The sequence below is a fragment of the Mus caroli genome, unplaced genomic scaffold (assembly GCF_978045245.1).
Source record: "Mus caroli unplaced genomic scaffold, Mus_caroli_1 scaffold_5, whole genome shotgun sequence".
NCBI classification, from domain to species: Eukaryota; Metazoa; Chordata; class Mammalia; order Rodentia; family Muridae; genus Mus; species Mus caroli.
This window is the reverse complement of record NW_028227260.1, coordinates 109,970,508-109,989,280: the sequence shown is the minus strand read 5'-3', so window position 1 is coordinate 109,989,280 and position 18,773 is coordinate 109,970,508.

Genomic DNA, 18,773 nt, shown 5'->3' with positions numbered 1-18,773 from the left:
CCATATCCAGGGATCCATCCCATAATCAGCTTCCAAACACTGACACCATTGGATACACTAGCAAGATTTTGCTGAAAGGACCCAGATATAGCTGTCTCTTGTGAGACTATGCCGCGGCCTAGCAAACACAGAAGTGGATGCTCACAGTCAGCTATTGGATGGATCACAGGGCCCCCAATAGAGGAGCTAGAGAAAGTACCCAAAGAGCTAAAGGGATCTGCAACCCTATAGGTGGAACAACATTATGAACTAACCAGTACCCCAGAGCTCTTGACTCTAGCTGCATATGTATCAAAAGATGGGCTAGTCAGCCATCATTGGAAAGAGAGGCCCATTGGACTTGCAAACTTTATATGCCCCAGTACAGGGGAACGCCAGGGCCAAAAAGTGGGAGTGGGTGGGTAGAGGAGTGGGGGGGAGTATATTGGGGACTTTTTGGATAGCATTGGAAATGTAAATGAGGAAAATACCTAATTAAAAGAAATTAATTCAAAAAAAAATAATTCAAAGACAACTGAAAAACAAAACAAAACAAAACCAGGTGACTTAATGACCGAAGTTGACAGTGCACCCTTGTGCTGCAAGTATTTTATAGACAGCATAGATATCATGGGAGACAGAGCATAATATTTGCACCAATGGAGTGCATAATTAGAGTAGATGAACAGGTAACTTCTCAATGACAGCTCAGAAATGAACAGCATGCTTAGGGGAGAGACTAGGAGGTATGTGGAATCACAGAGAAGCACAGAAAGCACACAAAGCCACCTGGGTTGTGTGGGGGGGAAGAAGGTGGATCCTTCAACACATTCCTGCATCAACTTAGATATGAATATTATATTGAATACGTAGACATGTATATTCTTCCCTTGCATTATTTATCCTTAGAGATACGCGATGTTTCCAGATAATATATTCAGTTTAAGTGCATCAATTTCTAGACTAGCCAGTATTTTGGTTTTTTTTAATTTTTTTTTTAATTTTTAATATTTTTATTACATATTTTCCACAGTTACATTTCCAATGCTATCCCAAAAGTCCCCCATAGCGCCCCCCACTTCCCTACCCACCCATTCCCATTCTTTTGGCCCTGGCATTCCCCTATATTGGGGCATATAAAGTTTGCAAGTCCAATGGGCCTCTCTTTCCAGTGATGGCCGACTAGGCCTTCTTTCAATACATATGCAGCTAGAGACAAGAGCTCCGGGGTTCTGGTTAGTACATCATGTTGTTCCAACAATAGGGTTGCAGATCCCTTTAGCTCCTTGGGTACTTTCTCTAGCTTCTCCATTGGGAGCCCTGTGATACATCCAATAGCTGACTGTGAACATCCACTCCTGTGTTTGCTAGGCCCCGGCATTGTCTCACAAGAGACAGGTATATTTGGGTCCTTTCAGCAAAATCTTGCTAGTGTAGGCAATGGTGTCAGCATTTAGAAGCTGCTTATGGGATGGATCCCTGGATACGGCAGTCTCTAAATTGTCCATCCTTTCATCACAACTACGAACTTTGTCTCTGTAACTCCTTCCCTGGGTGTTTTGTTCCCAATTCTAAGAAGGGGCACAGTGTCCACACTTTGGTCTTCATTCTTCTTGAGTTTCATGCGTTTAGTAAATTGTATCTTATATCTTGGGTATCCTAGGTTTTGGGCTAATATCCACTTATCAGTGAATACATATTGTGTGAGTTCTTTTGTGATTGTGTTACTTCACTCAAGATGATGCCCTCCAGGTCCATCCATTTGGCTAGGAATTTCATAAATTCATTCTTTTTAATAGCTGAGTAGTACTCCATTGTGTAAATGTACCATAATTTCTGTATCCATTCCTCTGTTGAGGGACATCTGGGTTCTTTCCAGCTTCTGGCTATTATAAATAGGGCTGCTATGAACATAGTGGAGCATGTGTCCTTTTTACCGGTTGGGACATCTTCTGGATATATGTCCAGGAGAGGTATTGCTGGATCCTCCGGTAGTACTATGTCCAATTTTCTGAGGAACCGCCAGACTGATTTCCAGAGTGGTTGTACAAGCTGGCAATCCCACCAACAATGGAGGAGTGTTCCTCTTTCTCCACATCCTCGCCAGCATCTGCTGTCACCTGAATTTTTGATCTTAGCCATTCTGACTGGTGTGAGGTGGAATCTCAGGGTTGTTTTGATTTGCATTTCCCTGATGATTAAGGATGTTGAACATTTTTTCAGGTGCTTCTCTGCCATTCGGTATTCCTCAGGTGAGAATTCTTTGTTCAGTTCTGAGCCCCATTTTTTAATGGGTTTATTTGACTTTCTGGAGTCCACCTTCTTGAGTTCTTTATATATATTGGATATTAGTCCCTTATCTGATTTAGGATAGGTGAAGATCCTTTCCCAATCTGTTGGTGGTTTTTTTTGTCTTATTGATGGTGTCTTTAGCCTTGCAGAAGCTTTGCAGTTTCATGAGGGCTCACTTGTCAATTCTCTTACAGCACAAGTCATTACTGTTCTATTCAAGAATTTTTCCCCTGTGCCCATATCTTCAAGGCTTTTCCCCACTTTCTCCTCTATAAGTTTCAGTGTCTCTGGTTTTATGTGAAGTTCCTTGATCCACTTAGACTTGACCTTAGTACAAGGAGATAGGAACGGATCGATTCGCATTCTTCTACATGTTAACAACCAGTTGTGCCAGCACCATTTGTTGAAAATGCTGTCTTTCTTCCACTGGATGATGTTAGCTCCCTTGTCGAAGATCAAGTGACCTTAGGTGTGTGGGTTCATTTCTGGGTCTTCAATTCTATTCCATTGGTCTATTTGTCTGTCACTATACCAGTACCATGCAGTTTTTATCACAATTGCTCTGTAGTAAAGCTTTAGGTCCGGCATGGTGATTCCACCAGAGGTTCTTTTATCCTTGAGAAGAGTTTTTGCTATCCTAGGGTTTTTGTTATTCCAGATAAATTTGCAGATTGCACTTTCAAATTCGTTGAAGAATTGATTTGGAATTTTGATGGGGATTGCATTGAATCTGTAGACTGCTTTTGGCAAGATAGCCATTTTTACAATGTTGATCCTGCCAATCCATGAACATGGGAGATCTTTCCATCTTCTGAGATCTTCTATAATTTCTTTCTTCAGAGACTTGAAGTTTTTATTATACAGATCTTTCACTTCCTTAGTTAGAGTCAGGCCAAAATATTTTATATACTTTGTGACTATTGAGAAGGGTGTTGTTTCCCTAATTTCTTTCTCAGCCTGTTTATTCTTTGTGTAGAGAAAGGCCATTGATTTCTTTGAGTTAATTTTATATCCAGCTACTTCACCGAAGCTGTTTATCAGGCTTAGGAGTTCTCTGGTGGAATTTTTAGGGTCATTTATATATATTATCATATCATCTGCAAAAAGTGATATTTTGACTTCATCTTTTCCAATTTGTATCCCTTTGATCTCCTTTTGTTGTCGAATTGCTCTGGCTAGGACTTCAAGTACAATGTTGAATAGGTATGGAGAAAGTGGACAGCCTTGTCTAGTCCCTGATTTTAGAGGGATTGCTTCAAGCTTCTCACCATTTACTTTGATGTTGGCTACTGGTTTGCTGTAGATTGCTTTTATCATGTTTAGGTGTGGGCCTTGAATTCCTGATCTTTCCAAGACTTTTATCATGAATGGGTGTTGAATCTTGTCAAATGCTTTTTCCACATCTAACGAGATGACCATGTGGTTTTTGTCTTTGAGTTTATTTATATACTGGATTACGTTGATGGATTTCCGTATATTGAACCATCCCTGCATCCCTGGGATGAAACCTACTTGGTCAGGATGGATGATTGTTTTGATGTGTTCTTGGATTCGGTTAGAAAGAACTTTATTGAGGATTTTTGCATCAATATTCATAAGGGATATTGGTCTGAAGTTTTCTATCTTTGTTGGGTCTTTTTGTGGTTTAGGTATCAGAGTAATTGTGGCTTCATAGAATGAGTTGGGTAGAGTACCTTCTGTTTCTATTTTGTGGAATAGTTTGTGAAGAACTGGGATTAGATCTTCTTTGAAGGTCTGATAAAACTCTGCACTAAACCCATCTGGTCCTGGGCTTTTTTAGTTGGGAGACTATTAATGACTGCTTCTATTTCTTTGGGGGATATAGGGCTGTTTAGATCATTAACCTGATCTTGATTCAACTTTGGTACCTGGAATCTGTCTAGGAACTTCTCCATTTCATCCAGGTTCTCCAGTTTTGTTGAGTATAGCCTTTGGTAGAAGGATCTGATGGTGTTTTGGATGTCTTCAGGATCTGTTGTTATGTCTCCTTTTTCATTTCTGATTTTGTTAATTAGGATGCTTTCCCTGTGCCCTCTAGTGAGTCTGGCTAAGGGTTTATCTATCTTGTTGATTTTCTCAAAGAACCAGCTCCTTGATTGGTTGATTCTTTGAATAGTTCTTCTTGTTTCCACTTGGTTGATTTCGCCCCTGAGTTTGATTATTTCCTGCTGTCTACTCCTCTTGAGTGAATTTGCTTCCTTTTGTTCTAGTGCTTTTAGGTATGTTGTCAAGCTGCTAATGTGTGCTCTCTCTAGTTTCCTTTTGGAGGCACTCAGAGCTATGAGTTTTCCTCTTAGAAATGCTTTCATTGCGTCCCATAAGTTTGGGTATGTTGTGGCTTCATTTTCATTGAACTCTAAAAAGTTCTTAATTTCTTTCTTTATTCCTTCCTTGACCATGGTATCATTGAGAAGAGTGTTGTTCAGTTTCCACGTGAAGGTTGGCTTTCTATTATTTATTTTGTATTGAAGATCAGCCTTAGTCCTTGGTGATCTGATAGGATGCATGGGACAATTTCAATATTTTTGTATCTGTTGAGGCCTTTTTTGTGACCAATTATGTGGTCAATTTTGGAGAAGGTACCATGAGGTGCTGAGAAGAAGATATATCCTTTTGTTTTAGGATAGAATGTTCTGTAGATATCTGCCAGATCCATTTGATTCATAATTTCTGTTAGTTTTACTGTGTCCCTGTTTAGTTTCTGTTTCCATGATCTGTCCATTGGTGAAAGTGGTGTGTTGAAGTCTCCCACTATTATTGTATGAGGTGCAATATGTGCTTTGAGATTTACTAAAGTTTCTTTAATGAATGTGGCTGCCTTTGTATTTGGAGCATAGATATTCAGGATTGATAGTTCCTCTTGGAGGATTTTACCTTTGATGAGTATGAAGTGTCCCTCCCTGTCTTTTTTAATGACTTTGGGTTGGAAGTCAATCTTATCAGAAATTAGAATGGCTACTCCAGCTTGTTTCTTCATACCATTTGCTTGGAAAATTGTTTTCCAGCCTTTCATTCTGAGGTAGTATCTATCTTTTTCTCTGAGATGAGTTTCCTGTAAGCAGCAAAATGTTGGGTCTTGTTTGTGTAGCCAGTTTATTAGTCTATGTCTTTTTATCGGGGAGTTGAGTCAATTGATATTAAGAGATATTAAGGAAAAGTAATTGTTGTTTCCTGTTATTTTTGTTGTTAAAGTTGGCATTCTGTTCTTGTGGCTGTCTTCTTTTAGGTTTGTTGAGGGATTACCTTCTTGTTGTTTCTAGGGCGTGGTTCCTGTCCTTTTTTCTGTTATTATCCTTTGAAGGGCTGGATTCGTGGAGAGATAATGTGTGATTTTGGTTTTGTCCTGGAATACTTTGGTTTCTCCATCTATGTTAATTGAGAGTTTGGCTGGGTATAGTAGCCTGGGCTGGAGTTTGTGTTCTTTTAGTGTCTGTATAACATCCGTCCAGGATCTTCTGGCTTTCATAGTCTCTGGTGAGAAATCTGGTGTAATTCTGATAGGCTTGCCTTTATATGTTACTTGGCCTTTTTCTCTTACTGCTTTTACTATTCTGTCTTTATTTAGAGCATTTGTTTTTCTGATTATTATGTGTCGGGAGGTATTTCATTTCTGGTCCAGTCTATTTGGAGTTCTGTAGGCTTCTTGTATGTTCATGGGCATCTCTTTCTTTAGATTTGGGAAGTTTTCTTCTATAATTTTGTTGAAGATGTTTGCTGGTCCTTTGAGTTGAAAATCTTCATTCTCATCCACTCCTATTATCCGTAGGTTTGGTCTTCTCATTGTGTCCTGTATTTCTTGGATGTTTTGAGTTAGGATCTTTTTGCATTTTACATTTTCCTTGATTGTTGTGCCGATATTCTCTATGGAATCTTCTGCACCTGAGATTCTCTCTTCCATCTCTTTTATTCTGTTGCTGATGCTCGTATCTATGGTTCCAGATTTCTTTCCTAGGGTTTCTATCTCGAGTGTTGCCTCATTTTGGGTTTTCTTTATTGTGTCTACTTCCCTTTTTAGGTCTAGTATGGTTTTGTTCATTTCCATCATCTGTTTGGATGTGTTTTCCTGTTTTTCTGTAAGGACTTTTACCTGTTTGATTATGTTATCCTGTTTTTCTTTAAGGATTTGTAACTCTTTAGAAGTGTTCTTCTGCAATTCTTTAAGGGATTTTTGTGCTTCCTCTTTACTGTCTTCTACCTGTTTACCAGTGTTCCTTTGTATTTCTTTAAGTGTGTTATTAAAGTCCTTCTTGAAGTCCTCTACCATCATCATGAGATATGCTTTTAGATCCGTGTCTAGCTTTTCCGGTGTGTTGGGGTGCCCTTGACTGGGCGAAGTGGGAGTGCTGGGTTCTGATGATGGTGAGTGGTCTTGGTTTCTGTTAGTAAAATTATTATGTTTACCTTTCGCCATCTGGTAATCTCTGGGGTTAGTTGTTGTCGTTGTCACTGTTTAAAGATTGGAGCAGAAGCTTTGTTCCACTCACCAGCAGTCTCAAAATCCTGTGGCGGGGGTTGTGGGTAGCTGGCGGGTGTCAGCAGACCCTGTGCTCTAGCTACTCCAGTGCTGGTCCGGCCGGAAGAGGCCTGTGGTCCTACTCAGGCCGGTTTTCTGCTTCCCTAACTAATGCAGTCTCGGGTCCCGTGCACAATTGGATTGGAGCAGAAGCTGTGTTCCACTCACCAGAAGTCTTAAGATCCTGTGGCGGGTGTTGTGTGTAGCTGGCGAGTGTCAGCCGACCCTGCGCCCTAGCTACCCCGGTGCTTTTCTGACCGGAGAGGCTTGTGGCTCTACTGAGGCCGGATTTCTGCCTCCCCAACCAAAGCAGTCTCAGGTCCTGCGTGATTGGACTGGAGCAGAAGCTGTGTTCCACTCACCAGCAGTCTCAAAATCCTGTGGCGGGGGTTGTGGTTAGCTGGCGGGTGTCAGCCGACCCTGCGCTCTAGCTACCCCGGTGCTGGTCTGGCCAGAAGTGGCCTGTGGTCCTACTCAGGCCGGTTTTCTGCTTCCCTAACTAATGCAGTCTCAGGTCCCGCGCGCAATTGGATTGGAGCAGAAGCTGTGTTCCACTCACCAGAAGTCTTAAGATCCTGTCTAGCCAGTATTTTGACCATATTGGTTCAACCAATAGACAGATTAACAGAAGACTAAAAACATGAAGGGTAAAATTAGAACATGTTTCTAGTTTTTGTGCACCAGCATGCATCTCTTTCAAAGGCTGCATGTTCTCATTGCTCCAAGTTCCACAATGACTACTTAACTCCATGCAAGGTTGAGTGTTGCAGAACTCTGTTCTAGCATGTCATGAGCCTTATCCTCCCTCTTGAAAACAGAGCCTCTGGGAATAAGGGGTTGGAACCTCAGAAAGTTGGATCCAGTAACATTCCAAGATGGAGAGGAGGAAGGCTTGTAAATAGGTCATAACACAATTTGTAAGTGATTCAAAAAGCTGTGCAGGGCTGGCCCTTTTACAGTGATAGAGCATTGGGTAGTTAGTTGTTGCTAGGGAGGTAGATTTTTCCTATCTCAACAGTTTGCTCAGATCCATGCTTGGAATCCAAACTTGTCCACATTTTTATAAGTAAACCCTTACCCATGCTCTTATGAATAGTATAAATTGAAAACAGCTATCCAAAGAGTCCAATGCTTTTAGGTCCAGAAAAAGAAGCAGTCCAGTAAGCAGTTTCCTATTCTTCACAGAAGCAGGGAATTCCCAGCTATGTCCTTCTCTATAATCATTCTTAGAAGGATTCGGGCAAATATTGTCAATTCTGTGTTTTCTGCCCTTCACAGTGGAAGTCTCAGTAAGGTGACATTTCATATGAGAGGGCTCAACTTTTGTAAACACAAGGTCTATTACTAGACCTTGCAAACCACTGAGTAAAGAAATAGAAGGAAGAATGAAGTGTATGGGATGTGGAAGAGTTGGGAGTGGTAGGAGTGTAAAATTTGGAGTGTAAAATAAATGAGAGAGAGAGAGAGAGAGAGAGAGAGAGAGAGAGAGAGAGAGAGAGAGAAAGAGAGAGAGAGAGAGAAGGAATTCTAGACCTGCAAAATTGTAGAAATTTCAGGGTACCATATTTGCTTCTTGTGAGAGATATGGTTTAAGATCAGCAGAGGAAAAGTACTCAGCCTTGATAAACATCAACTGAAGGATCTCATGGCTGAGAGACCATGCCATGGTAGATAGCTACACTTTCGGAGCAGTTTCTCCTTTAAGGCTACAAGCCTGACACTCCTCTCTGCTATTTGCTAAGCTGGGAATCCAAAGGAACTGAGGATTTCTAGGAGAGGACTCAATTCCTTCCATCAAAGAAACATTCTCAGGCTTTGAAGACATAAACAAGAGGGCCATTGGGGTGGATTGCAATCTTTTCCCTCACACACAGCATATGGGCTGGTAATATAGCCATCCAAATGTGTTCTCCCCAGTTGGTTCCAGGCAGGATCACAAACACTCAGTTTCATAAGTTCATGGTGCAGTTTGAGAGAGAGGAGTCTTTTGTGAAGTAACTGGAGTAAGATGAGTGGGAGAAGAGTCCCAGTTTTGGGAAATAGCAGGAAAGGCTCCAGATGGAGAATTGGGAACTTTCCTTTCCTATACACAAATAGGTACCCTAGTTCCTCCTGACCAAGAAGTAGCAGACAGGAGATTTCCTTCCCTCTTGGGCCATTTCTTATTTTCTGGGGGTAAGGTTTGTTTTGAGGAAGAGAGACTAGCATATACAGTGGAGGAGTGATAGGCTTGTAGGTGGCAAAAGAGCTCTGAGGGAGGAGTAAGAACTTTTCCTTCACCCAGAGAAATATGGGGTAGTGTTATATATTCCCTGAGCAGAATTATCCGGAGGTTCTAAGCTATAGCTCCTATCTTTGTATTTTTAACTAATTAATTAACTAACTAACTGACATCAAACTCTCTCCCTTCCCCCCCACAGACCTCCAAGTCCAAAGGAGCAGAGGCATTTTACGAAGTAATTGGACAGGACTGGGATCACTGAAGAAGGACTTACAGCTTATTTTAATATTAGGAGTGAGGAAAAGCTCTGAGAAAGGAGTGGGGAAAATTTTGAGTGAAGACCAACGGGCTTCTCCCCAAGGATATAATGTTTTTGGCTCCGCCACCAGTAGCAGTCATTACTGGCAGACTTTAGGGGTATGCTTCTTATTTCCTTAGTTTCCACCTCATGAGGTATTTTCAGAGGAGATGGAATTGTCTCAGTCTTGGGGAAAATGAAACTAAGTACTTGAACTCTCATCCCATTTGCCTAGCAGTACTGGTCTAAAGGTCCAAGACTATAGGGATTGTGTCATTGTGTTGAGTTTCATATGGAGGCTTTCAGTGAGGGAGCTCAGACTTGGGCAAGCTCAGGAGGAGTCCTTGTCTTACATAGAAGACATGGAGGGGAAATGTGAGGCTCCCTCTCATTCACAGTAATAGAGATAGCCCAGGTTATCCCAGAAGAGACACAGGTAGACTTCAGGCCAAGCCTTTGCTCCTAATTTTTGCTTTCTTCCATTTTATGTTGCATCATAAGTACAAGCATGGCTTTTGAGTATTTTCTTATTGGGAGTTGTGGTAGTAATCCTAGTCTTGAGGGTGACAACTCTTGAAAACCAAGTTGGAACTTTCCTTACCAACACAGTAATATGTGGGTCCTAGATCAACTTGTTCATGGAGATGATGTGTGAGTTCCAGGTTAGGCCCTGCCTTGTACCATATTTCCCCCTGCATACGATGTCCAAAATCAGGAGTAATGAAAGTTAATTTTTGTGAAGGAGATAGACTAGGGTCAGCAGTGGAGTGTTTCCCACCTGGAGAAATATGGAAGCAAGGTCAGTGCCCCAGAAGGTACTTGAAAAAAGAGGAAGGATTGACGTGTTTTCCTTGTCCCCTAGATAGAGTGTTCTGGTCTTGCCTTCTGTAGTAGTCCTACACAGGAAGCTCTAGATAGGATGCTTGTGATGTAGGGAGTTCCTTTCCGAGAGGTTAAGTGCAGTAAGGCTTTTGAGGTAGAAGCTGGACTTGGGTCAGTCATGGAGGAGACCTAGCTTGGTAACTGACAAGGATGAGAGTCTGAGAAAGTACTCCCACTTATCTAGTCCTGCTTTGGCAGTGATCCTTGATTGACTTCTGCTGATTTTTCAGTGTTATGAGCACACTGTATCAGAAACGGGAGGAGAGACATTTGTGCCTCTCAAAAAAAAAAAAAATGAGAATTTACTGGACCACAGGACTTCACAAGATCGTGAGTTTTATTGGCTGCAGTTCAGTAATTTGACTCAATAAATGTGTCCAGAATCACAGATTCCTTTACTCTAACCTCAATTAGCATCTAACCTACAAGTCACAATTTACATTTTACATATCACACTATAGGGTGTGTGTGTGTGTGTGTGTGTGTACTATGTATGTATGTATGTATGTATGTATGTATGTATGTATGTATGTAATAAAATGGCTAAGAAAAGGTTAAAGGGACTGCAGAGTTCAGAAAGACTGTCATAAAAACAGGCAGAAAGTCTCTGTAGGGAACCCAGTAAATTCCACAAATGTGTGGTGCAGAGCTGGCTAAGGCTCAGGGTTTAAATGAAGGTCTTGTTGGCAGGCAATTTTGAGTGTCAATTTTAAGTGAATGGTGTCCCATAGGCAAGAAGCTGCCATAGAGCTGGAGCTTAGGTAGAGAAGCAGAGCTTGTTGCCTGCTTGTTGCCAACTTTTCTGAATGATACTTGGGATGAGATGATAGTTCCATGAGCCTACAGCATCCCAGTCTTGGGATGTTCCTTCTTGTATACTCCCAGATGTGAAGATTACAACTGGTGTACCCAATAAGCTCATGTGCTTATGAGAGAATTTATATATTTACAGGTGTTATTATTCATTACTTATCAATTTGTGCCTGCTGGTGTGTTAACAGATTGTAGCTTTTTCCTTGTGTAAATATAATGTAGAGTCATTCTGTCTGCAGTTACACTCCAAAAGAAGCAAGTCAGAGAAATGCACCCACACACCTATGGTCACTTGATCTTTCACAAGGGAGCTAAAACCATACAGTGGAAAAAAGACAGCATTTTCAACAAATGGTGCTGGCACAACTGGCAGTTATTATGTAGAAGAATGCAAATTGATCCATTCCTATCTCCTTGTACTAAGGTCAAATCTAAGTGGATCAGGGAACTCCACATAAAACCAGAGACACTGAAACTTATAAAGGAGAAAGTGAGGAAAACCCTCGAAGATATGGGCACAGGGGGAAAATTCCTGAATAGAACAAAAGTGGCTTGCGCTGTAAGACTGAGAATCCACAAATGGGACATCATAAAATTGCAAAGCTTCTGTAAGCCAAAAGACACCGTCAATGAGACAAAAAGGCCACCAACAGATTGGGAAAGGATCTTTACCTATCCTAAATCAGATAGGGGACAAATATCCAATATATATATAAAGAACTCAAGAAGGTGGACTCCAGAAAATCAAATAACCCCATTAAAAAATGGGGCTCAGAGCTAAACAAAGAATTCTCACCTGAGGAATACCGAATGGCAGAGAAGCACCTGAAAAAATGTTCAGCATCCTTAATCATCAGGGAAATGCAAATCAAAACAACCCTGAGATTCCACCTCACACCAGTCAGAATGGCTAAGATAAAAAAAAAAATCAGGCAACAGCAGATGCTGGCGAGGATGTGGAGAAAGAGGAACACTCCTCCATTGTTGGTGGGATTGCAAGCTTGTACAACCACTCTGGAAAGCAGTCTGGAGGTTCCTCAGAAAATTGGACATAGTACTACCGGAGGATCCAGCAATACCTCTCCTGGGCATATATCCAGAAGATGTTCCAACAGGTAAGAAGGACACATGCTCCACTATGTTCATAGCAGCCTTATTTATAATAGCCAGAAGCTGGAAAGAACCCAGATGCCCCTCAACAGAGGAATGGATACAGAAAATGTGGCACACTTACACAATGGAGTACTACTCAGCTATTAAAAAGAATGAATTTATGAAATTCCTAGGCAAACGGGTGGACCTGGAGGGCATGATCCTGAGTGAGGTAATCCTGAGTGAGGTAACCCAATCACAAAAGAACTCACATGATATGTACCTACTGATAAGTGGATATTAGCCCAGAAACTTAGAATACCTAAGATATAAGATACAATTTTCAAAACACATGAAACTCAAGAAGAACGAAGACCAAAGTGTGGACACTTTGCCCCTTCTTAGAATTGGGAACAAAACACTCATGGAAGGTGTTACAGAGACAATGTTTGGAGTTGAGATGAAAGGATGGACCATTTAGAGACTGCCATACCCGGGGATCCATCCCATAATCAGCCTCCAAACGCTGACAACATTGCACACACTAACAAGATTTTGCTGAAAGGACCCTGATATAGCTGTCTCTTGTGAGGCTATGCCAGGGCCTAGCAAACACAGAAGTGAATGCTCACAGTCAGCTATTGGATGGATCACAGGGCCCCCAATAGAGGAGCTAGAGAAAGTACCCAAAGAGCTAAAGGGATCTGCAACCCTATAGGTGGAACAACATTATGAACTAACCAGTACCCCAGAGCTCTTGACTCTAGCTGCATATGTATCAAAAGATGGGCTAGTCAGCCATCATTGGAAAGAGAGGCCCATTGGACTTGCAAACTTTATATGCCTCAGTACAGGGGAACGCCAGGGCCAGAAGTGGGAGTGGGTTGGTAGGGGAGTTGGTGGGGAGGGTATGGGGGATTTTTGGGATAGCATTGGAAATGTAAATGAAGAAAATACCTAATAAAAAAGAAAAAAAGAGAAGAAAGTCAGGTCCAACTGTTGCTTTTAAATTAACATAACTCAAAACCAAGCAACACCCCATGCCTGGAGTTTTGTACTACATAGAATAACTCAGAAGAGGCCCAGTTTTTTTCAATACACCCACTGCTCTATTCCTGAAAACAGGAAGCCAACAACTATGTAGGAAGAATTGCACATTCATTTTACCTGATACATTGCAGAGGCTGAAGGTGTAAATCTCAAGCAAGTGGAATCCAAAAATAACTGTTTTAAGAAAATCAATGTTTCTTTTAAATGAAGCTGAGTTGTGGTACTCACCCAAGTTGGAGAGTTCCAAGTGGACCATAACCCCATACGAGGTATGTGTGCCTTAAAGATTTGGCTTAGTGGAAAAACATTCATTATTGTTGTTTCAGTGCGCGCACATGCATGCCCTAGTTCAGTAATTTTGGCCAATGCCAAAGTCTGCATTTAGCACTACAACTGCATTCTTGATGTTATCAATTAAATTATTAATATTTACCAATTGTTTCTGAAATGCATCAGATACGGCTTTGAGTTCCTCTTTTTTTTTTTTTTTTTCAATAATGGTGTCTATATGTCACATTTACCCATAGGATTTCTTGGATTCTAAAGAACTCATGTCTCTGTATATGACATTTCTCTCCTTTTGATTTTAATGTGTGGCTCCTTGGGAATTTACCAAGTGTCATTTCCTCTCTTTTTAGTATTATAGATGAAACTGTAACTCTGTAGTTATCAGCCATTTCTGATGTTTTTAAATTTATTTTGTCCTCTAACTTTATGCTTTTTGTTGCTGTTTCTAGCTGGTTATCATATGTAGATGCTTCTGAAATATCTTGTACCTACTGAAAATTGTGTGAGCAATATCCTAGCTTTTGTGAGACTTCTTTTAATTTTTCCCAATATTGGCATATCTGTAGGTGTTTGACAAATTATGCTCATTTTGTGCCCATTTGTATAAATATAGGCCTATGTTATTTGTGATTGCTTATGACTTTGAAAAAATGTAAGTTGTTTTTTTAATTACAGATTGTCAGAATAGACATGCTGTGAGCTCTCCATGTAGTGGAGACAGTGATGTATCTTGCTTGATGAGAACCTTGTTGTACCAGAGGCTAAGGGCCGCTACTCTCCATTCCAACTTCTTTAGAGACATGAGACTTGTTCATCTGTAATGCAGGAATGATGCAAGGTAATTAATCACATTGGACCCCATTTCTCAATATGAAAATTATATGCTCTGTTTCTCAGAAAAAAAGTGGCAGACCAATCTCTACCTTGTGAAGTGTCTCTGTGTAGAGACCTGGTTGCCTCTTTAAGACATTGCCTTTCAGTCTTTAAACATCTTATATTAGAAGGCCATACAATTTCCTTCATTCTTTTTTGTATTTGAAATTAATTATACAGTTACTTTTGTGAAAACACTGCCTGCATTTTCTAGTACAAAAAATAAAAATACAACCTAGGTAACATTTAAAAATAATCTATTTCAATACATGTCAATTTTTTGAGACTCATACAAAGAAACCAAACTTTTGGTTATAACAGGGCTTTTTGCCAATTAAAGGCTCCATATAGTCTCAGGCCTCATATGTAAGCCAAATGTATTTTTCAAAAACTATAAATTTGGTTGGTATATATGACAATTTTTCCAGATTCCTGGAGATAAAATGTACAGTATAGGTTTCTTTGTCTATAAAAATTAAGAGTCATAACCTTGTGTCATAATTTCTAGTATTAATGGTGCATTGGGTACTGGGTAACATAATCTTGGAAGGCGTGGTCTTTTAATGTTCTTAGAGTCTGATCTTGCTTTTATCTTTAGGTAAATTTCTGTGGCTTGTAGTTTTCTGTACAGACTTACTATGATAATTAGAAAGGTTATCTTTAGTTTTATCTCTCAAAACCAATCATTTCTTCTAATGTTTTGTTGCCTATTCGGGTGTAAATACCCCTATTGTCTAAACTTTGTCTCATTATTTCTGGTATCTGTTGAACATCTCATGGCCATGTAACTCTGAATAATTTATAAGTAGTACATGGCCCAGCGTGTTAATCTTCATGACAACTTATAAATATTTCTATTATTTCTTTCTTACTCCTAATCTTATTTCAGTATTGTTATATCATCTATATATGCTAGTAATTAGGGAGTATCTATTGAATGGGCTATCACTGGGCTATTTAATGAGTTACATGGGATTTTTACAAATTGAAATTATTTGCCTTTCTATGGAAAATTTGTATTATATATACATATATATATACATATACATGCACATAGTATTACAATAAATATATCTAAGGTATATCTTGTTATAAATACTTCCTACTACATGTAATGATTTTATGAACACCTTCTTAATATCTGATAACATACTTTGGAATATATATATATATATATATATTTAAGTCTCTATAATCTATTTAGTCTTATGACTCATTATTATATTGTGAAACTGGTCATATTCAGATATTAAAGTTACTAGACAAGGTAGATATTTATTATTATTCTTTGAGTAATTACATCATCTTTTGTATGACTCACTTATGTCTGCCCTTTAACAGGTAACATTTGCTATGTTCTATGTAGGTAGAATGAAAGGGGCTTTTTCTGTCTTTACCAGGCTACATGTCATAGGTTCAAAGGGCTTTATTGGTCAACAGTTTTTTTATATATTATAAGTATCACATCCATTCATCAAATGTTTCCTGCCTTATATGAGTAGTATCTTTGCCACTCAGTCCATCTTTTTGTAGAGTTTTTGTACTTCTTAGTTTCTGGTTGAGTAGTTTGTATCAGGCATATTGCTGTATTATTTTTCCATTGATAAATGTAAACAGGTTTTTGTTATGTGAGGGGTCCTGATTTAGAAGTTATTTGGTTATGAATACTATCTAATATGGTCAAGATATGACATTTTAAAAGTTGATAATATATGGTAATAGAGTAGACTAACACAATTAGTAAAACCTTTAGGTATTCTAGTATATTTCTTTTATTATTAATCATTTTATTCATTTGCATTTCAAATGATATCCCCCTACCTGGTTTCCCCTCCACAGCCCCCATGCCCCTTTGCCTCTATAAAGATGCTCCTCAATCCATTCACCCGTTCCAGCTTCACCACTCTAGCATCCCCCTATGCTGGGGCATCAAGCCTCCATAGGACCAAGGGCCTCCCCTTCCATTGATGACAGATAAGGCCATCCTCTGCTACATATACAGCTGGAACCATGCACCCGCCATGTATACTCTTTGGTTAGTGGTTTACTCCCTGGATGTTCTGGGTAGTGCAGTTAGTTGATATTGTTCTTCCATTGGGATTTCTGGGCTCAGTCCAATGGTTGGTTATAATTTGTCTGCATCTGACTTAGTCAAATGCTAGCTGAGCATCTCAGAGGACAGCCATATTAGGCTGCTACCTGGGAAAAGTTCTTGGCATCAGCAATAGTGTTTGGATTTGTTTTCCACCGATGGTATAGATCCCTAGATGGGGTGGTCTCTAGTACAGTTCCTAATAATGTTTTCTTTGCTTATTTTTTGTTTTACTTTCACCCTACGTTTTAGATTCCTTCATCTCCCCACAGAGTCTGATTTTTAATTTCCTCATTCTTCTTTCTCTCTTTATTTCTGCTCCCTTCCACCCTCTCTCCCCTCTCTGTGTATATCTATATCTAGATTCCACATATGAGAGTGAAAAAGTAAACTTCCTTGTCTGGCTTACTTTACTTGACATTATATTCTCTAATTCTTCAATCTCATCAATTCTCCTGCCAATAAAATAATTAAATTTATATTTAGGTAGGGCTGAATAAAGTACTGTTGTGTATATTTGGCACTTTTTTGCCCATTAATTTGCTGATGGATTTATAGAGTAGTTCTAATCTTGGCTATTATAGATGTGCTGTGAAAAACATTGGTCTGCAAGTATCACTGGTGTATGCTAATCTGAACTCCTTAAAATACACACTAAATATCTTGGTCATATTGTAATACTATTATTTGAGGAAAGTCCATAGTTCCTTCCACTGTAAGTGTACTAACTTACATTCCCATCAGAAAGTATATATGCTCACCTTGTTGCTTTGCATATTCACCAGCAATTATTATTATTTGTTTACTTGGTAAATGCCATTCAGAAAAGGGTAGGCATACCATCATTTTGGTCATTTTGGTTTGTATTTACTAGATGTCTAAAATTGTTAAACAATATACTTTATTTCTTTATTTGGCCATTTGTATTTGTTCTATGGATAATTATATGTTCACTTAATTTATCTATTTAATGACTATACCATTTACAATTTTGGTGTTTTTTAAATTTCTTTATATATTCTCTATATTAGTATCCTATCAAATAGAAAAAACAATAATTTTGTAGGCATTATATTTGTGTGCACTGTATAAAGGTTATCATTGTATTATTCAAATGTCAGTTTCTGTGCCCTCATATCTTGTTTCAATCTCAACATGGATTTGTTTGTTTATTCTTAGAAGCTCCTTTCTCAATTTTGTATAAATATTTCTTATTCATTCCTTGTCTTGACAATGAAAGACAATGAGAAAATACAGAGCTTTAGAGAGAACAAAGTGGAAGTTCCAATTCCAGGAGAGATGGAGAAAGAGACAGGAAATGAAGGAAGGATCCAGGAGGAGAGATTAGAAAACATATCAGAAGAGAGTAGGATCAAGAAAGGGGGAAAAATACAAGTAAGGTAGGAATATTGTCTAGGCGGAATCCTGACTAGCTTAGAGATTTAGAATGGAGAAATAATTGTTCAGTATTTGGCTCAAGGTAATTTTAATAAATCATAGTGTGATGTATGAGCTCACTAAGGAATAATCGCTGCCACCATAATTTTATGAATTTATATTAAAATAATAATCATGTTATAGAATTTTCTCATTCCAAAAGCTGTACCTTTATTCTGTTCTTTTTTTCAACAGTATAGACGCTTTTAATTTTATGTAGTCCCAATTTGCAAGTCTTGTTTATTAGTAACATTCATTGTAATCATTGTCAGAATGCCCATGTTTATGCCTATATCTTGAAGTGGTTCCTCTATTCTTCTATATGTGTGTCAACATAGCAGGTCTTATATTAAAATATTTTGTCCATTTTGATTAATTTTTACAGGGTGAGAACTTTGATTGCATATCATTCTTCTATATGTGGATATCATATTTGACAAAAGTTATTTGTCTGTAGCCTCATTCATTTTTTTCTCAGACTTCTATTTCATCCTACTAGTTTAACAGTCTATGTGCCTGTTCCATGCTGGTTTTGTTATTGTGCCTTTATAATTTGTCATCTGGCCACTGCTCCTCTGCCTTCACCTCCCATCTCAGTGAAGTGTGCTGGGATGCATGGCATCGATTCTGTCAACCATCAAATCCAAATTTTTATGTGGGTTTAGGAACACAGAGCATCAGGATTTTAGCAAAAACGTTTTTACTCATTGAGCCTTCTCCTTCACTCTGTATTTTTTAAAAGCTATCATGAAAGGGATATATTTTATTTTTTTCTTCTTTCTTTCTCAATAAATTCATTACTGGTACATAGGAAAGATAGTAATCTTTGTGTGGTAATTTTTGTGTCCTGATTTATCCCAATCTAAGAGTTTTCTAGTAGTCACTGGGACCTTTAAATAGAGACTCTGTGGTGGTTTGAGGG